The sequence below is a fragment of the Spea bombifrons genome, chromosome 4, assembly GCF_027358695.1.
Source record: "Spea bombifrons isolate aSpeBom1 chromosome 4, aSpeBom1.2.pri, whole genome shotgun sequence".
In the NCBI taxonomy this organism is placed as follows: Eukaryota; Metazoa; Chordata; class Amphibia; order Anura; family Pelobatidae; genus Spea; species Spea bombifrons.
In genome coordinates, this window is record NC_071090.1 from 87,246,536 (window position 1) to 87,268,979 (window position 22,444).

A 22,444-nucleotide genomic window follows, 5' to 3' on the forward strand; every position below is an offset into this window, starting at 1 on the left:
TATGTAATATTTTGAAGTAACATGTCCAGATACAGAATATGAGTTAATGGCAGCAAACACAGTAATCAGAGCTAACTAATGCCCCTACCAATGCTTCAAAAAGAAAAAACACTGCATTGAACACACACACTTACCTTGTGTGGTGCCTGGCTTCCTGGCATGTGGTGCAAGCCGCGGTGCTACCACTACAGGGTCACGTAAGATTGCGTTACGTGACCCCTCTCAGCTCCTGCCTCCCAGAGTGGCTCGGTTCAGTGTCAAGGGTCACACTGGGGTGGCCCTGTTTGAAGAAGTGGACGATCCCTGCTTTAAGAATTTGGACTGGGTTCAGGGGGCAATTGCCCCTGCTCCCCCTTGCAACAGGGCCCAGGGGTACATTTTATGGACCCCCTTGGTGCCAAATGTGTTTAGATTACACATATGTTCTGCCTTTTACACAAATCGCATAATATTACTAGTACAGGCATTTGAGATGTAGCTTTTGTGGGCACTTGATTCCAGAACATCGTATTTAGCAATGCATGCATGCTCTCTAATTAGAACTTCCTTAATGACATGTTGCACTGCATCTTGCCGACTAAACTATTTAGTATGAAAGGCCAAACCCAGTTAGCTCCAATTTGGCTCTGTACAGTACATGAGGGGACCTCCAAGAATGATTACGGAATTTAACCCCTTCCTGTATGTGCCTACCCTGTGCTACATGTTGTACTGTGACTTTCATTGGCTATGTGTTCAAGCTAGATGTATGTACAACCACATCTATTTAACAAGATCTGAAGAATATGTAGCAAACTTTGATGCAGCTTTATTTCTTAGTGGGATTTTGGCAGTGTAGAAAAGAGAGTATTGTAGAATATTCCCTTATATAAGCAATTAGATCCCTGCAGTCTGAGAAAAATGAATGTTCTCCATTCTGCTTTCGGATGTGGTAGCCCGAAGCATATAGAAGTCCCTGACAAATGTGATGATATAGTCAACTTTGAACTTTGTAAAACCATCCTTTTTGCAACTTTCAAGGAGTCGATTATGAACAAGTAATGGTTTGTATGGTAATATAACATACTGATATACTTGATATAGACAGTTGCTTCTTTTATATGGTTTACTCTTCTGGATGCCATATAGTTACCATGTTCCTTCAAGATAATGAAAGGCCTAGACTGACCATCTGGCACACTGGACAATTGCCCAGTGGGCTGCTAGCCCACAACGCCCCATGCTCACCTGGTCTGCCACTCCAGCTCGGATGTTACAGTGTGTGGCCGCTGGCTGGATATGCCTGACCACAAAGACGTAATTCACACAATACAATATAAATGGTCAAGAACAGTATTTGTAAGTGATGCACCACCACTCACATCACTAGCCCTTTCTGGATTTGTCAGTGCCCTCCACCATCCGCACAATGTCTATAATATTATTTCCACCATTGCTCTTTTTTCGGTTCCATTTAGTAAATTCAGAAAAATACATAGGCCTCTTTATGTTTTTTTGTTTTTGTTTGCTTATTGATAGCAGCAAACTCTACCTTTTGGTGGAAATGAACAAATAGGATAAAATGGCAATCATACAGTATAAGCAGCTGTGGGTTTGTTCCGAGGCTCAAGTACTGCAGGGATAGGGCCTAATGGGTGGACATACTTTTGTTTGGGAGACTTGTAGGTGTTAGACTGCCTTGGGGCAAGTAGCCAATGCCTCTCTACATTTAAATTTGATGAGAGTGCTTATACAAATTTGAAGAATTATTAACTATTATTTTTTGAAGCTTGAATACCATAATTTTTTCCTTTGCACTGAAAAATCTAGTGAATGTATCAGTTTCTATTGTGTTTGGAGTCCTTATATCTAGGATTCTCTTCTGGATAACACACTTTAGAATATAGTAACCTTGTTTGTAGAGCTTCCCAGATTGATGCATAATTAATAAATGTAACTTTTGTTTTAGAGGCATTAACTAATGGAAAGCAGAGATAGGAATGTCTCCCCCTTCCAACACATTCACAGTCCAGGAAATGTGTCTCAGAGACCTGGCACCTAGGGGGTCAAAGAACATAACTGGCCACTGTCAGAGGCTCCAGCTAATCAGTCCTGTCAACACTAAAATGTGTTTCTGCTGATGCTTAAAGGTCACTGTGGCATCCTCTACATTATACTGTGCCAGGAAATGCCCAGATCCAGAGACTCCAATGTCTATTGTGTGGTCCCTCTAGAACTAGACCCCATGTGTGATGCGGTGCTTGCAGAGACCAGTCACCTTCATAACTTTGCTGTGTTAAAATCTTCCTGTCTGGAGAAACAAAGTTTTTATAAAATATTCATATTAAGAAATGTATCCAAATATGCAACAATCAAGTTTAGGGTCTTCAGCACCCTAAGCAAACAATACAACTAAGGCCCCCTCCTAAGGACATTTGCTTGCTAGTAGGAAAGAACATTAACATAACCGTGCCTCGTACCCCTGCTTCAAGGGCAGCAGCTTAGTTTGCTTGTGATAGGGCTGGTCTTGAATTTCAGAATAACACAATCAATAAATACCAAAACACAAAATGGAATGGAGTACAATATGGTGATAAGGATGTGGTCCTGATCACTGGGGAGGTATTGTGTCGCCCATCTTGTAGAACATACATTTAACAACCTTGTGCTCCTTATATAAAGAGTCCCAAATATATATATATAAAAAACATTATGGACTCCTGTAAGAGTTTAGAAGTGTTGTTTGTCTTCCTCCAAAAGAGAGGGTCTAAGGTCACAGCCCGGAATGCCCATTACACAAAGGCTGTCCAAGTACTTATCTTCAATAATGGGATACTGATCATTAGTGCATTGAAATACAGATAATTTGTGCAGTGCAGCACTAGTCACATTAGAAGACATTGTGAAGAATAGCATGTCTGTCTGAAATGAACATTTATACTATGCCTCTAGTCACTGGCTTGCGTCAGTGATCAAATGCCCAGTGTCTGCTGTGAGATGGAATGTTTCCTCTTCCTGTAGAGGATACTATCAGAGAGTAGGTTCCATTCTGTCTGGCTGTGCATTCACCATTCCTTTCTGTTCCATCCAGTAACAACTAGCTAAATGGAAAAAGCAATATGAATAATGAGAATGTGTCATGGATACAATTTTATGCTGTGCTCTGATCTTGCAAAAAAAGATCAATTTCCAAAGACTGTAATTTATTAAGTAACCTAAGGATTTCAAACATTCTAAACTATGCTTTCCCCTGGGAGTTTTCCGGTTCAGTTTCTGGACTGACACTCCATCTGCTTACTATGCCACAGCTCACCTAAATTATTATTATTATTTATTGATTTATATAGCGCCATCAAGTTCCGTAGCGCTGTACAATGGGTGGACTGGACACAACAAGTAGTATGTAACATAACAATTTGACTTACAGAGACAACAGGTGAGGAGGGTCCTGCTCAACCGAGTTTACAATCTAGTCAATGGGAATGGTGAAATAGAAAATCTCAATCCTAAATTCTAGCAATGCTCTTAACAGAAATATAGAAAAAAAAGAGTAATGATGATTATTTATTTGAGACTGCCTAGAGGAACATATCCAGTGAAGAAGACATCATTTTAAGACATAAAAAGTAGAGTATTCTGGTTGAGGCCTTCTATTGGGTGAATGGGGTCACAAGTGGAATCCAGCTTGATGGGTTGGTTGATGAAAGATGGGACAGCCTCTGCAGTATTTCTCCATCATTCTGCGTGTCCTTCTGAGGCCTATGGTGGCATATGATGTATGTCCTGGTGCTCTTCACATGGAGGATGCACAACAAGAGGAAGATTAAAGCACCTACCTTGATTAGGAGTGATTGGGGATGCAGCTTTGGGTCAAACTTATGGTAGGGACCAAAGTAATCATAGATAGGAAAGAAGAGGGTGAGGGTGGTACATAAAGGCAAGTTTTGATATTAGAGGGAGATTAGGGGTTATAAATGCCATCGTAGGGGCTAATACAGTTTAAGACTTTGAAAATACCCATTGTAATAAAATCTAAAATGATGACTACTTCTGGGCTACAATTAACATATTGGTTTAGCTAATAGTAACTCATGGATAAAACACATGCAGCTTACACAACTGCTATAACAATGTTAGCAAAGTTCAAATTTAAATATGAGTGAAGTAAAATGCCCTAGGGTAATGGGCTCCAAAGCAAATACTTTCACTTCAGCGGCCCCATGTAATTATGTAACACTCTATTAGGGAGATTAATTGCAATGAAAACTGAGCGTGACCCAATGTTGACCCCTGTTAAACACATGTGATGCATGACAAATGTCACCCTAGGGAAAATGAAAGCAAACCTAGAAAGCATTGTGATTTTGACACCGTGCTCCCATCCTATTAGGGAACGTGTTCATACTGAAGCCAGCATACTATGTGATCAAAGCTCCTCGCAACGGAGTGTCATAATGTAACTAAATTTGCGTAGCAGCGCTAAATGTAAGTTACTTTGTGAAACTCTCTGACAAATGGAGGCTTGGTGGAGTCTTAGTGATTTTTTGCCCATAGGACATGTGTGTTGTCCTTGAACCAACTGGTAGGAAGGGGATGTGTAGTAGATAAAGAACTGGAAAGGAAATGTGCAAGTTCAGACAGAGTCTGCTTATAGAAACTAACAATATATTTTTTGATTATAGAATAATTCTGCACCTCTGTCCCGGGCTTGGTTTTAAGGCTGTGTAGTACAGCGGACGCTTTCTCCAAGTGTATAAAGAGGATGTTGTGGGTAGACTAGTGTTAAATGCCTCTTTACCCACACCGTAACTTATGTTGTGTGTGCTTCACTTACTGCTCCAAGCCTCAAGCAGTAAGTCAGTAACCAACCTCATGCTGAGGAGTTGCCATTCAGTGGTCATTGAGTGGTTATCTGGAACATCTGCCCCAGGCTTTGTTTAAAGGCTGTCTAGTACAGTGGGTATTTCCCCCAAGGTTCCATGTATAAAGTGGATAAAAAAGGCAAAATGGTGATCATAGTTAACCTTGTTTGCAAATGCCTATGCAGAATCCCTTGCAGTGGAGGTAGCACAAAGAGTTTAGGATTTCTGGCTGCTGCGTGTAAATAAGTGTTTAATAATACCTCTGCTTCCCCCGTGAATGGAGGCAATAAGATGCAAGTCTCTGCAAATGCACCTTCTCTAAATTAGTGACTGTTCCATCTCTCTAGATTGCACTATGATAGCTGTTTGCAATTGTTAACCTCAATGACCATGTAAGCCAAGCTCTTTAGTGGTTTAATTGGGTATATTTACGAAGAAGCTCAACTAAATGTACCTTACAACCTTGAGATTCAGGATGTAATTTTTCTTTTTTAAATGCTATCTCAGTACTTCTCAGTACTTTATATATCTAAAAACGAGTATAAAATTTTACATATATGAAATATCAGGTCTGGTTATTATATAATGCAGTGTGACTTTATTTTTACACTTTAAGACATTTGAGAATAAAATCAGGGATAGGTACCAATATTGCTCATGCTGAACATTTACTGAGATCTGTAGTGGGCAATTTAATGATGTTCCATGGCCATTCACAAACCTTGCCACGAACACTGGTGTCCTTGTATGGACAATTTGCCTTTTCCTTTTTTGGGTTTATATAATAAAAAAAAATATATATATAGTGAGTTTCTATAGGCAGACCCTGTCTGAACTTGCATATTGCAGTTCCAGTTCTTTATCTACTACACATCCCCTTCCTACCAGCTGGTTCATGGACCACACAAATGTCCTAAGGGCAAAAGCCACCAAGACTCCACCAAGCATGCCTGGTATGCTAAGTGAATGTTATGTCTGATCTTGGGATGTTTCATATAAAGTGAAGGAATTCAAACTTCTAGGAGTAGACATGTGTGACCCTTAGCATGCCAAAGGTCAATAATGCAGCCTAGTTTCACAACAGGAAACAAGGCAAGCAGAACCCACTACATCAATATGTAAAAAACCAATGTGCCTATTATTCTGAGAAGTAAGTTGACTATTGCATCTGCACTTAAGACACGCAAAAAACCCACTTATTTGGAGTATTTAAATAAAAATTATCTTAGAGTTCTAGTGTTTTCCTAAATGGAAGAGTGGTTTGTGAGCTTTACAAAGTAACATGTAAATGTTCCCATATGCTAACAGAATGTAAGCTATTTCAAACTGAAGTAGTGGGCAAGTTGAAGACATTTCCCCCTCTTTACAGAGCTCTTAGTGTGACCACAATCATATACAGACAAACACAGGTATAAAACAAGTATAGTTTATATAATGTATCTTTTTTAATGTATAACATCATTTGTTCATCATATTCTTCATAATTCCCATTTTTCGAGTGTCTAATCTTTATAAGTAGCCCTCTTACCATGCTTTATTAAATCATGTTGATATTATAAAAAGTATGGTTACCCAAAGAATCCTGTAAATGGCACAGTGATTTTAAGGCAGTTCTGTATTTTTTCCATAAAGGGGGAACCTGGTAACCCTATGTTTGAGAAGGTCTATTTTGATGCTAAAACTTCTTGTGAAAATAACCTACTTTCTGTACTCTGGCCCAGTCTATATTCCTTTAACCCATAGGTATGCTATGGAGTACAGAGCAGTCTCTTGACTGCTCCCCTTGGTATCTGTTACCCATTAGTTGAATGTCGCAAAGTGCATGTGCTAGCCCCTAATTTACCTAATCTAATCAGAATTTTTCTTACAAGCCCATGGCAATTTGACAATTTGAAACCTGGTGATGAGCCCTCATTAGCTTGTCCAGTGCTAGCTCTAGGATGTCAAAGACCTTGGGCACCTCTAACCTACCTCTAATAAGAGTGATGACAACCACAATTACACACAATATAGTGATGTTACTTTTATGAGGAATGTGTATTTTAACCCAAGCAGTTATGGAAACACCCATTAAAACACCCATTAAAACTGACACCTGGCTCCAGATATTTTTTCCTGGCTACAACCAGTGTGAATTACCCCATGCCTGATAGTAACCAGGAGATAATATTACCATGTAACGGAAAAACTGTCTGTAAAATGTTCTTTTACAAGAACAGGTTACCTAAATATACCAGTCGGTTTAATAGACTACCTTAAATTTAGCATTTACTGCTTCTTTAAAGCATCCCTGAACATTCCGATGGAAAACGACAGGAGGCAGATCTGCAACAGGTGGCACCTCTTGCTGCATGCACTCCCTTAAGGATGGATCTGTTTCCAGCCACACATATACATGTAAGTGAAAGTGTGAGGGTGGCTTTAAAGCAGACCTGTGGAAAAATGAATGGATCTTTAGCGTTAATCTTATACATGTCTGCATGTATCATACACTGGTCAAAGCCCTGAAATATGTAAGAACAGGTGATGACAAGCATATAAATCAATCCTAAAAACTCAGCAGATCTAGGACATTAGAGTCTGGACGGAAACTCGCCTTCTAAAATTAGGGGCAATCTGCAGCTTTTTCCTATACGTTGAAACAATGGAATGACACTTGTTTGTCTGAAAACATCAATAATAATGTCAACAAAGAAAAAATGTTAAGCCAGCATTACAAAAAGCCAGCTGAAGTAGCCATGATGAGCCATGAGACTGGAAAATAAACTACCATCATCTTTCTGGGTGGAGGCTGAGAGTTGTACTAGGAACTTAGAATTTGACTGCAGGTAAGCACTATTCAGCCCATCTAGTTTGTCCATTTCTCCCCTGAAATAAACTTCATTCCTGTACTTTGTAAAAAAAAAATAATCTCCTCTATCTCTTCTTTCCTTCACGGCATACATGTTGAGATCACTTAGTCTCTCCTGATAAGTTTTATCCTGCAAACTGTTTAGCGTTTTATTTTGACATCCTCTGAACTCTCTTCAATATGTCAATATCCTTCTGAAGATGGGGTCTCCACAACTGTACCTAATACTGTAGGTGAGGTCTGGCCAGAGACCAGGATGTGTTATGTCTTGTGAAGAATTTACTAAACTGCTATGTCTTAAGACATCTTTGCTCCTACTGGTGGAGCTGGGATACCCATGTAACAGCATCCTAATAACAGCCCAAAACCAGCAGGAGAAAGTGCCTTTAGATGTGTCTGCCAGGGGAATTCACATTTCCTGATCTGGCCCATTAACCCAGAAAACTTCCTTGACAATGTTATCAGAGCATATCTAATGAAATGCCAGCGCAAGGCCCCGTTTCAACAATCATCATTAACTACGTGACAACCACTGTTCCTGCAGGAAACTCTGGAAAGTTCTGCTCAAATGATTGATGCGCAGCCGATAACCCATCAGGCGCCACTACATGGATATTACCTATTTAGTGTTTTATTTAATCTTTCTATGTTTCTTTAAGAATAAAGAGCCTAATCCTGCGTGACACCGATGTGTATCTAGTGAATGAAAGTAAATGCACTTGTAGCCTCTCATTATATACGGCTCTGTGAGGCGTGTGTTCATGAGCGTTAGACATTGTGCAGAAAGAAATTCCTTTACTGATCAGTCATCACCAACCAATGCAACACAGAGTATACTTGCAGCACTAGTAATGGGGGAAGATTCTAACGTAGTAGAAAAAAAGCATTGTCCCAGGGCATTAAATGAAACTAAGGGGCATTTTGTTGAACTTGATGAAATAATCCATTTAAAATAGACTTTTAAACATTTTGCCAGGAATTCCCATCTGCACTTGACACAATTGCGTAATGTGAAAGTTTCCTATAAATTGTCTATTTTGTGTCCGCTGCATTCCTCATTGAAGGTTTCCGTGGAAATAATGTCAGCAATGTCGCTAGGTCCAGGGTGCGATACTTGCCTACTTAGCTAAAACCGGAGTCCGATGATTAAAGATGTCTCTAATTTACAGTATATATTTCGTTAAGCAATGCACTTAGTATTACTCGGAGCACCTGGTTTGTCTCTGATCAAGTTTATAACCCACCATTCACTTATTCGTGTTAGTTGGTCTCACTAACCCGTATCCAGGCATGGAAAGAAGTACTTGACGGCCAGAACTTATAAAGCTTGCAACAGAAGTTTCAAGAACGAGATATTCACATCCAACATTTAAAATGGTAAAGAAAACACACACAATCACACCATAAAAAGGAGTGCTTTTCCATACATAAATACATATATTTGGGGTTTTGTGCCAAATAATCCTACCCAACCAATCGCCACAGCTAAACCGATGGTCTCACATTCACAAAATCTTAATCGTTTGGTTTAAAAATGTTATAGATCAAGCGCAATTTTGCGCAGTTGCGGCACCTGTATGAATAACCATAGTTTTTATGTGTGAATTCTCAGGGTAAGAGTTAAAATGTAAAAATTTTTTCATTGAATTATTCTTATATTTGGGAGAAATAATGGAAAGGGGCGAGTGGTAGTGGGTGGTATCTTGATGGATACTTTACCTTTAAGGTAATTGTAACTTAACTCAAACTGGCGCAGTTAATGCATTGCTTCAGAACACACAAATTGTATCAAGCTACGAACAGAATATATATATTCATTTACAATGAAAATGTTATGTTTTATGATATGGTATGTGTATTCATGGGAAACATTCAAAATTATGGCCCTGAAATCCATCAAAATGAGTGAGGGTACAACATTTTTTCAAAGTAGATTTTAAGGAATCTTTAATACCATTACATAAGTTATGGTGGGTAAAAGGTGATGGGAAAATCCTTCCACTTAAATTTAAGGGGTAGTAGAAGCATTATTAAACACTCATCTACATACACCAGACAAGCCAGAAGGCTTGTTTTTCCCTCAGAAATCTCATGGTGCTGCCACAACCACAAAGGATTCTGGGTAGGCGCATGCAAACAAGGTCAACAATTATCACCTTTGCCTCTATATCCACTTTATACATGGATCCCTTGAAAGTAATTGCCCGCTGTACAAGACAGCCTTTAGACAAAACTCGGGAAGAGGTGCAATAGCCAGATCACCACTCATTGATTTTCAAGGAATCTTTAAGGAACCACCTTTGTTCAAGTAGGAATTTCCTGCATATCTTAATAGAATTAGAAAAGCAAAATGTTAGGCTCCGTGCTCAGTGGGCAGAACTGCTGGTGACCTTATGTGCTGTTCAATGTCCTAAATAGTATCCAGAAGTCAGTAGTTAATAGGCATTTGCCACGAAATTAACATTTAAGCTCAAACATGGGTCTTCTAGATGCTAGAGGAAGCCTTAGATTAAATGTCTAACTGTAATAACAGGGAACAAAAAAATAACCACAATTATGATCAAAAAAACTGGAGGAAAGAAAATAGCATTAACAGCGATTTGTATGTGAATTCCGCTTTTCTGTACCGGAAGAAATTTAAATTGTTCTCTTTGTCTGTCCTTCAAATACTTTATATTCTTGCCAAGCACAACACATGCCTGTGTGTATTTTAATCTGTCCAAAATAAACATAGCTCTGCAACAGATTGAATAACCTATGGCAGGAGGAAGTTTTCCAGCATGTGCTTAGACTCAATCCCATATGGCAATCACATTTTTGGTAATTTCGTAAGGGTTTCCTGAAATATTTCTATCCAAATTATTTCTAGATCAGAGACGTGCATTTATATGTTATGGGCAGATGTTAAATAAGTTATTGGTAAAGCTAGACTATATGGACAGCAATGTCCAAAATGTCTTAGTATGTTGAAGACATTTTGGACAATGCTGTGCTTTTAACCTTGCGGGAACAATTTGGGGAAGGCCCTTTTCTATTCCAGCATGACTGGGTCCCAGTGTAAAAAGCAAGGTCCGAAAAGACATGGTTGGATGAGTTTGGTGTGGAAGAATCTGACCGACCCATACAGAGCCCTCACCTCAACCCCATCAAACACCTTTGGGATGAACTTGAATGGAGATTGCGAGCCAGGCCTTCTTATCCAACATCAGTGCCTGACCTCACAAATTCTCTACTGGATAAATGGGCAAAAACTCCCACACAAACACTCCAAAATCTTGCAGAAACCCTTCCCAGAAGAATGGAGGCTGTTAAAGCTGCTAAGAGTGGACCAACTACATATTAATGTCTATTTATTTAGAATGTGATGTTGTAAAAGAATAGGTTGGTATAAAAGTCAGGTGTCCCAATACTTTTGTCCATGTAGTGTATGTGTCCAGATAAGTAGCAACCAAAGTCACGAGTGAATCAATTAGAAAATAAAAATGAAGTAAAAAAGGCCAGTCAGGACCAATGCTACTCTGCATTCAGTTTCCATGTAGATGTTATTCACACAGTACTAATATAATAATATATAATATAATAAAATATAATATAATATAATATAATACAGAATACAGAAACATCCATAAAACTAGAACATACAAACATGTGCCTTATGTGTAATATCAGCCCTGTGTATGTGTGTCCTGTCTGCCATTGTCACAATATGGCTTGGTGGTGGACCCCAAAACTAAGGCCAGATAGTATAATAGCAGCAACCCATTAACACCAGGGGTGGATCAGGCAGTGGGTGGTCAGTAGAGGAACCAGGTCAGTTCAGGTGGCAAAATAGTGATCTCAGGAGCAAGCAACACGTTTAGAAGCAGGAATACATTCTGTAACAAGTGATCAGGATAAACCAAAAGGCAGACCTCTACACTGATCTTTCGGGAGGTTTAAATAGGAAAGAGGTTGATAAGCTGTGACACAACTTATCTGTGTCTGAAGGCTGTTTGCTATGATTTGTGTCTATGTGACAAGCATGCATCAAAGAGGCGTTATTCCCGGACCATGTCTGGATATGCTCTGTCTTGTCTCTAAGCCAATGGACACAGACATTTTAGTTATTATTGTATATATTTATTTATATAGAGCCAATAATTTACGCAGCGCTTCTTACAATACATATATTCAAGGGGTATGACAAGACTAGAATTGACAGACTAAGACAAACCAACACATTGGGTAAAGAGGGCCCTGCTTGCAAGCTTAGTTTGTAATATGCAATATGTAATAAATATATCGCCTGTATAGATTTGTTCGCACTCTGTGTTACACTTTATGATTACAATACACTATAAATACAGATAACGAGTAGATACGAGTGACGTTCAAAAAGTTTCTGCACTTTTAGAAATATATTTATTTTATATTTAAAAAGTGTCAAAACGTTTCGAACGTCCCTCGTACTTCAGATTAAACCCCAAACACAGAATAAAGGTGGTCAACTTTTAATGGACTAGATATGATATTGAATTTAATCATCGAGATCCATAATCCTGCCAGAGGTTTGAGGCTTTGTCAACACATACAGCGAGCAATATGTGCAACATGTTCCTTATTTATAAAAACCAAGTGTGCAAGGCCTGCCGCCTGGCCATTAGATACTTCTGTGATACTCATACTGTGATACTGTGCTAATATTCTCATAATATTCAAGAAGCCGTGTAAATTTGTTAAACTTTCTGATGTTTTTCAGTCCTGCAGCTGTAATTATAATCTAACGCAAAAGATATAATTCCTGCAAGAAGACAGCTGACATAGAAATGTTATTATTTGTAAAAGACAGTGACAGCTACCGATACAATATTCAGCATGAATGAACAGGGCTGGGAGCTGTGCGCTCCTCGGGAAGACACTTTACTCTCTTGGGATCAGAAGCTGTCCCCTCTGTTTGCTGTGGCAGGTGAAGGAAGCCTGGGTTCAAACAGAATACATTTCCCAGCAAGTGATTAAACAGAGCGTGAAGCAGCTGGACCCGGTGTCTGCCAAACAAGCATCGGAAGGGGTGAAAAATGGCAGGGTACGGGGCAATCTGAACTAACACAAAACAAAGGAAAGGAAGACCTCGGAACGATCATTCCATCTTCAAAGCCCGGGAGATGCAAACATAACATAAAAATGTTGAGACAGGTTTAAAATATACTATATATTGTATATATAATCACACTTATGAAGAGAAATCCCAGAGTGGATAGTAAGATTTTTTTTTTTACGTAAAGTACCATTCCAGACCTATTTTTATGTAAAATAAGAATATATGTGCCAATTTGCATGCAGGAAAATGCGCTGGTGCCATTGTAAATGGGCTAAAAAATGATTAATAAAGACATTAAACATCACCTAGATGGACTTTTTAGTTGAATCTGATATTTTTTGTCAACATAAAAAGAAAGATAATTCAGAAAAAAATGTGATAATGCACCCTTTCACCGAAAGTCAATTTATATCCATCATTTCTTATGTGTTAGAATATAAAGCAAAAGTATTAAAATAAATAGAGACTCGGAGAGTCAAACAAACTTATTATATAAATAATGAACAACATGACGCCAAATGTAAAGAAAAAACATTTACAAACTAAGCATGAAAACATCTGAAAACTGATGAAAAGTAGAGTAGCGTAAACAAAACGTTTACAGATCAGCAGTCACGGGCAAAGTTGTTTTACGATTGTGTATTTTAGTTGATTGGTTATGAAACGCGGAGAGAGAACATAGCTGGTGGCGACTCTTCAGATACAAAGGGAATTAAAACATGTCTCCTGAATGCACTTTGTTTATTAATAAGATTGTTGCGATCAGTCACATCTTACACAAGTTCAAAGAAGATTGCAACACATTACATCATCTACAAAGCTCTATCATCATAACAGGCAAGCAAATGAATGACATGCATGTAAACCTTGCAAATGAATAAGTCTGACTTTGTAAGATAAAGGGCACTTATGAATTATACAATGTAACCAAAATATACTCTCTTGGGGAGATGAGCTAAGGGCCGATTGAGCAAGATTTCCAGTTACTGGGGCTCCACATGGACTTCACCTCCCATGATTGTAACGTTGACCCAGGTTAACCTCAGGGGCATAGAATCTGTTGGGCTCCAGAGTTTGACACTTTTCCCTAGTAGGTTGGTTAGGGAGATTTTGAGCTTCTTTGTGACCAGACCCAGTAATATTCATAGAATCCTTACTGGTGCTGCACATCATTCTAAACTGGGGACAACATCAGGTTTGGGCAGCCCACAAGCAAAATACACCAGTGATCAGCCGTTGTGGTAAGCTGGTACCTACCGGATATAACACCTTTAGAAAGAAATATGACTTTAGAAGCATATATCGCAGTACTAATGAATGCCAAAACCCATCCAGAAATATTTCTTAAATGAAAATTTGATCTATGCATATTTGTTAGGGAGTCCTTAATTGTAGCCTCTAGTTATAAGAGTGCACCTATAGTTAAAATATATAATATCTGTGTGTGTATATGCCTATTCCTTTCAAGGAAACAATAAAATAAATGATTTGCCTAATTACCTTTGTTTAACATGCCAGAGCACTGAGTTAAGGATTTGTGTATGGATCAAAACCTTGCCTCTTGAAATGTGCGTATGTATGGAGGTAGATGGACCCAGCCTTTAGCTATCTCTTCTTATCTCCAGCTACCTCCACATTTAGAAAAGAAAATCAGCTTCCAAAGTACACCTTTAATTTTTCACCGACACACCTAACTTGCAGTGAAGTTTCTTCTTACGTTCTTGGACTATTCCCTTAAATATGAAGTCTACTAATAGACGTCTGCTGTGTATACCCAATCATGACTGTAATTAGAATAATGTATTAAGCGCGGTTTTATGCATATAGAGACCCCAGTAAATGCAAGGAAACAGAAAGTCCATTGTACTCCAGAGGTTCCCATTTGCATACCTGTGCCTTTATAAAATTGGTAACCACGCTTGGGATGCTGCCAGTTTCGTCAATAAAAATGTGATCGTGATTAGTGTATAATATTACTGATTTTTTTTGGTATGGGAAGAGTGTATCGTTTTCCCACTGTAAAGTTTTTTTCTCTGTATATTGGGTTTACTGTAACATGTGGATTTAACTTTGACTGTTTATTTGAATAAATGAAACCTGTGAGTTGCATTTCACTGGAATTAGGATATAGTGAATAAATATGTCATAATCTAGATGGTTGTAAATGGTTGTGAGCACAAAAATATGAATCAAATTATGCCAAGCCATTAATTATCCTTTTGCAAACAGCCAATGCGCTGTTAAAGTGCTTTTAAAGATTGTGTTTTACACATTTGCATTGTTTTATGCAGTTTTAGGAAACATAGAATTTGATGGCAGATAAGATGACCATCTAGTTTCCCGATGACAGACTCAGACCTTCATCAGTCCTTGGTCTTGTCTTAGACTCAGGATAGCTTTATGCCTACTCCATGCATGTTTAATTTCCCTCTTTACCACATATGCTGGGAGACTTTTCCAAATATCTACCATATTACATTACCTAAAAGCCAAGATTATGACATTCTTGTTCTAACAGTTGAAGTAAAGCAAGTTATAATATTGTCACAGCTTTGTTCACTAATCAGACAAAACTTTACTTTAGTTCCTTAAGTTCCTTCTTGTATAATAGTTTTATATCAACAGACATATACCCAATCATTGTGACACACACTACTCACTCTAACACCCAGATAGGAAATCACTGTAACACACACACACTGACATTCATGCTCACCATAAGCGGAGAATGAGGGCCAAGTAATGTGATCCAGTTGAGCCCAGCCTCCACAAGCAGGCCAGCTCTGGAAAATGAAAGCCGGCCTGTGCGGTAGATTAGATTAGGTAGGCTGTTAGTCTGACAGCAGAAATTTAGGGGAGAGTTGCATTAGCGAAAAAGATACATCTGATGTAAAAAGTTGCCATGATTTTTTTAAACTTAAGTACAGTATAAGAAATTAGTACATACAGGCAATACTCCCCCAAAAAAGTTACTGCATGGTAGTTTTCTATGGCATCTAATATAATTACATAGTTATATAATGATATGTGTATTTAGAGACAGCCACCAATGGTGTAGAATGATTGCACGTTTCATATAACTAACTATTTGCATACAAATCTGTGGTTTGGACTTTTTTTTTGTTTTTCGAATTCACAGAGTGTGCATTCATATCTCTCGAGACCAACATATTTGCCTGTTATATCTGATCTCGGTGCAGAGCCTAAAATATAATCCCGGTAGCCCTGCTTCCTAGCAGGCCTGGTTTAGACGCAGTTGGAGACGCACACCAATCATGTCTAAGTGATCTGTTAATCCGGCAAGGACATTCAGCAGGGCAATTGGAACAACTTAAATATACTCAGGAATGGACACCTATATTCTCCTAGCTGTTACCAGGACTGGACTGGCAATCATAAAGTGGTCCTTGCACTTTAAGTCCAGAGGCTGCCTGATGACCTGGGTGCGGCCGATGGCTGGATATAGGTGGCTGCAAACATGGCATGCAACCAGGCATATTCAGCCAGTAGGCACTGGTTGTTACCTGTAAGAATGTAACAAAACCATTCAAGGACATAGTAAGAAGTTTCAATAAATACTATGTGAGGATCAGACACTTAGAGACAATTTTGTAGCACCACAGGTCATATCTCAGAAACTGTCAGCCAGTCTCTATAGTCTTCTGGTCAGGAACAGACTTCAATCTGCTGTACCATCTCTCACTGGCACCTCAACATGCAACGTGCCAGGGCACTTCTGTGCAAATCACTTTCCGACAAGCAACCCCTGCCCAAAAGACCAAATGACCATCACCATGTGCGCTCTGTATACAACCCTGATAGCAGAACCATGGTTCGCCAACATTTCTCAATGCTTGGACACACGATATCAGTTTATCACTTTATTCATAATAAAGGCCAATGTCATTAACATACTTCACTGGAAAATCACAACCAGTACATAAACCAATGTCATACTCTGAGCTTTCATGTTCTGTTCAAACCCTTTATTTGCTTAAATGTTTCTGGTTCAACTAATCTCATGTCTGTTTTATGGGGTCCAAATTCCCTACGGATTACCAATATATTATTAACCCCTTTAGGACAATGCGCGGTCCGTAAACCCATTGAAAACAATGCATTTTGAGCCAGTACATGTACGGGCTTTGTCATTAAGGAGTTAATCCCTAAAAACGCCATTAAACATGAGACCCACAATGCCCTGAAACCGTATGTCATTTTTCATCTTTTAATTTGGACTAAAACCTCCTCTTGGGCTAATATGGCTATATCTATGTTTTGATATATTTAAAGAGACAAAACACAAGAATTTGTATAAATGATCACCACTGAGGTGACCTTTTAAAATACCACCTATATAGCTCAGGGTTTTTTTAACGTATTATGTTTTTACTACCGCAGTTTAAAAAGTAAATGTTTTTCCTAATAAAAGCGGAACTGCGACAAATGGTTTAAATTGCTGTATGGGAATGTGCAGCTGGTGTTATTCCCAAAAAGAAATGCTGAATGTGATGAATCTGCAGCCCCTTTTCCTGAGCGTGAGCTCATATATTTCTTAAGTATACTTAAGTAAAAATTCGAAAGGTGTAATAGGATGGCAATTGTGATAACAAGTGACAAGGTCTGAGTAAAGTGAAACAAAATAAATTACACTTATGCTGATAATGGACAAGTTTATAACTTGCACCTAAAGACAGAAGAGGGTGGTAGATAAATGGAACAGCCTCTCATCAGAGGTGGTAGAGGCTAATACAGTAAGGGAATTTAAACATGCATGGGATAGGCATAAAGCTATCCTGAATCTAACACAAGACCAAGTTGTTGCGTCTCAACATAGAAATGATGTTTCTATGTAAGACATTACTCTTTTTTTTATTTGATTCCTTACCGAATGTTACATGGGCTTTCTTTTTCACATGCCTGTTATTTAGAAGAGCATTTAAAGGGTCGGCAAAGCCTTATTCCAAATAATATAATTCCGAACATAAAAAACCCAATATTGACTATTTACAATACTCCATTACCAATAATTATTAAGTCAAAATAATTAAAAGTAATTATAATAAAGAATATATAGTTTTTTCAAACAAAATTACATTTCCTGTGGATTTAGGGATGTTTTTTGCACTCTTCTAATTAAAGGTAACCTCAAGCATGTTTGACCCTCCTTGCATCTAGGTGAGAACTTTTTTTTTATTTATTTTTTTGTATTACATCTCTAGAATATTTAGAAGAACAAGACATCACTCGAACATTCCTACAACGATATTAGAAAGCAACCAAGGTCTTCATGAGCTCTAAAAATAAATAAATAAACCGTCTAAATACCAGCTCTTAAACATATTAACAATACAAACGTTTCTTTCGCTGTCGGCTCCCCTATATAGAGGTCTCTATATAGGTGACCACTTTTTAGACATACAGTCGCCCATAAAGAGGATGCAAAGAGATATCTACTCTGTGTGACGGTTGTAATAATATCCGACTGACACTTCATTAACGCTGTGGCATATCAGGAAACTAAAAACCGCGACTTTAAAATGTGATTGTTTATTTACAGATGTTCGTTTAACACTCTATATCGGTATATTGGGAAAAAACCCAGCAGGTTGTACTTTATAGAGGACATCTGTAATAGATCACACCGTACATATGGCACGACTGAAAGCTTAAACTCTATTATACTTCAGTTATCCAATAAAGGTATCATCTTTACCAAATCTGCTCTTTTTCCTTTGTACACCTAACACAGCACAATGTTACACTTCTATCAGAAAGAACTTTGGGAATTCACAATCCAGGGCAGAGGGTGTCTTCTAGAATGGCTTAACCCCTTCACCACTGAACTAAATGGAATGTGGAAGTAATTAGATTGCATAACTGCACATGCAGAAGAGATTACTAGCCAAGTTGTAAGACTTAATGGATGGAGCTATGGTTTGTTTGGCTTCCTCCCAATCACCACCCATCCATTCAGAGGACCATCTGGGAAGAGGTATTTGCCCAGTGTGGCTTTAAGAGGCTGTGGCTGAGGTCTGGTTGAGGGTTTGGTTTCATGTGACGTGTTCTGCTTCCTTTCTGCCAATGAACACTTATTTAGACTGGAGCCCAAACACATTTTACTACAGAGCTTCAGACCAAGTCACAGAAGAGGGTGTTCAGGAAATACAAAGCCTTCCAGACACAAGATCAGGGCTTTTATTTTATTTTTTTTACATTCTAAACTGTGAGTATGAATTTCTATGCAGCCAGGGGATTAGGTGATATATCTTTTCTAGATGTACTCCAGAAAAGCAGTTGTGCATTTAAAGTCATTATGCATAATTCATTCTCCCTACAAGCAAAACCCTGAAAGTGAGATAGAAATACAAAACAATGAGACAGATGTATTTGCGTGTTCTAGAGAGAGGATCAAGGTGTAGACATTTCCTTACTTGTGTATGTTCTTTAGTTGCTTTCTTTGTTATGGTAATTACAATGTTTCTAATCCTCTTTAGAGCAAGTCATTCGATTCTTTTATTTTGCTAATTTTATGTGTATTGCTTTTGTAAGCGTTAATTTCAACTTCATTTTTTTTTCATTTGCATTTTTCGCAGAAACAATACTTATTTTAATCATTTTTATTATTCATGTATTAGTAGCTTTTTCTTTAAAGCCCATTGTGTTATTTCTTTTGATTTCACAAAGGATCATTTTCAAGTGTTGAATCTAGTCTACTCACTCCATATTCTAATACTGAGCAGAGATTCTTGTGTTTCTGTAATTGAAAGCCTGTTTTATCTTTTTCAATGTATAATTTGAAATTGCTCTTATTTGGTGTATTTTATACTCTAGACAGGACACACATGTCAGGTACAGAATAACTTGTCTTTGTGCCTTTATTCTGGAGGTGTTCTGAAATTAAGATAGAGTCCCCTTTTTTAAACTGGGTTGCCCCTTTCTTCTCTGGAAGCTAGAAAGGTTCCACATTTTTATTTTTCGCTAGATTGGTTCCACATGATTGTTTTGGGGGTTTTGATGCCTCACCTTGTTTTTGCTTTAATCCCTTCTTACTGAAGGACATTCTAGAGGTTCCATATTCACTAGCCATGTGACAAGTTCAAAATGTGTGTATAGAGGTGATTAATATGTAATTAGAAGAATGTTTAGAACCATTATTTGGTATTGTTGTAGGTACCTCATTCATTGGACCCATATTATTATGAGATTATATTATAATCATATCCTCTATTTCATCCCTAATAGCTGGGGCATAACATATGTTTAATTCTGTAGGCTCAAGCTATATTATTATAATTATGTACATTTTTTTTAAGATTCAGATACATTAAGGACAGGGCTAGACAGCAACATTCTTTGTGAGGGACATATGACTAAGTGCCACAAAAGTGACAATGACTTCCACAAAAGTACCAGGGCTACCTTGCCTACCCCGGATTAAGGCAATCAAGAAGTGCCATTAGTTGCTTATTATCTTACTGTGATCTTCACATTAGAACTAGCTATTACAAGTTAAGATGAACCATGTCAATATAATGTGAGCTTCAGATGATGGATGGTGCATACTGTAGATCCAATAAATTAGTCCATACAAGTAATAACAGAACACACATGAAAGACATCTCAAGTCAATCTTCTGCAGTCTCTTCTGGAATGGGGACTAATTATAGGGGAGGCATCTCTGACCTTGATGTGTCAACCCCCCCTCCCACTTAAAATTCCTTTGAAATTAGCCCCAGTGCTGTTCTGGTTATACATTGCCTGACTTTATCTTACTCAGTTTCCTCTTGGTGTGTGTAGGTCAACATACCATTAAAGATTATCCAGCTTTTCTTATTTAATAAGTGTTATGAAGGGTCAGTAGGAATTGTGGGAAAGTTGAGCGATCCAGTTCTGTGAGTTTGTTAACCGATTATTTTAAAGTTTAAGGTGTGTTGGGATGGTGTAGGAAGTGCCATTGTAAATCCATCACATTTCTCTATGTGTTGCAGGCTTTTCATAACTATGAGATAAGGCTGTTCCCATAGGCTATATATAGAGTTATATTCAATAGATTGTGTTATATAGAATTCTGTCAACTATATGATTGATACAATACAGTCTATAAAGATAAAAAACAAACGCTCATAATTTTTCTGGCAATAGACATAGGATGGGCACGCGTTCATCTAAACAGCTGCTGTGGTCTTTCTGATCATTAGGAAAATGCGCATGGAAAGTGATAATAAAACGTACCCCAAAAGTATATATGCTTTAATACATTACTTTTCAGTTGTCAAAAGATGCACTAGCTATATAAAAACAATAATTGTCATATTCTGTCATGCCTAACCATTATTACAATCCCCAAAGTAATGTGTGTGTGTTTATAAGGAAATGGTTTATTGTAGACAATGGCTGTGATGAAAGCATTAACCTTTTGAGCGCCTGAAGAGGAATTGAATGCTCTGCTCTAATCAAGGCTCTGTAACCCCTCTGGTTCACTGAGAGTTAAAGAAATCACAGCCAAAATCAGCATCTAGAAGAGGCCATGCCTAGTGCTCTACAGATGTTGTCCATTTTCCACTTCCCCTTTAAAATAATTCCTTGACACTTGCACTCATTCTTCTTCAGTCCTTGGGTCATACAGCAAAAGCAGCCAACTGGCCTCATTGTCTATTATATTTTCAATTTCTCGCTCCATTTTCCAGTGATCGGATTTCCTTCATTAGCACGCTAATTTCATGTACATACAGTGAGCTTTGTGATTTCATTTTTCCATGCCCTAGCATTGCCTTTCCTTTAAAACTGTTACTAAGTTAAGATCTTAAGACTTCATGAAGCCAGGTCCTCTATGAATATAACTGAGTGTCACTTGATTCCAACAGATGTACTTTCTTAAATTCTATACATTGTTCCACCGAGGGTTGGTTTATCATCTGCTTTTCGTGGGAAATGCAGTCCAGATGATGAGAACATTTAGTATTTAGAAGGTTACACCCTTCCAGGTTACAATGAAAATAGATGATTTAATTTTAAGGACACATAAAATCTGAGATCATGGCTTTCCCATAGAACTTGAAAATGGAATAGCACATGTTTAAGTTGTCCCTGGCATATCTTTTACTCTTAGAAAATGAAATGTATAATAATATGGTGGGAAATGAATGTCACATGTTGTGAGGTCTTGTAGGGCAGTAACCATTATAATCAATGGTTGCTGTCAATAATTAGGCCTATGTAGCTGATCCATCAAACAGACCAGTCCAATAAGCCATATTTTCCTTTGATATATTACTTTTTTTTATTGTATTGATGCAAACAATCCACCTGAGAAGGTTTACCATGCGTGAAACAATTAAACCATACTTAAAAGAGTAATTTGGTGGTAAGGCCCCATGGAGCAATTCCTGGAATGTTTTTACCAACTGTTCCACATTCAACGCCTTTGCTCTCTATAAATATGGTCCATTGAAATTTTCGACACCTTTTAACTTTTCATCTTGCCAGTAATTGCCATTTTAGCTTGTGTATTAGACAATGTAATTATGGGGTAACCAAAAACAGTAGGCCTCCAGCTGTTCAACTACAAATCCCATTTTGTCAACTACCCCATGAGTCTGAAGAGGATTATGGTAGATGACTTGGACAATATGGAGAAGCAGCTATTCAGTAGCCTTTGAATTATATGTTAAG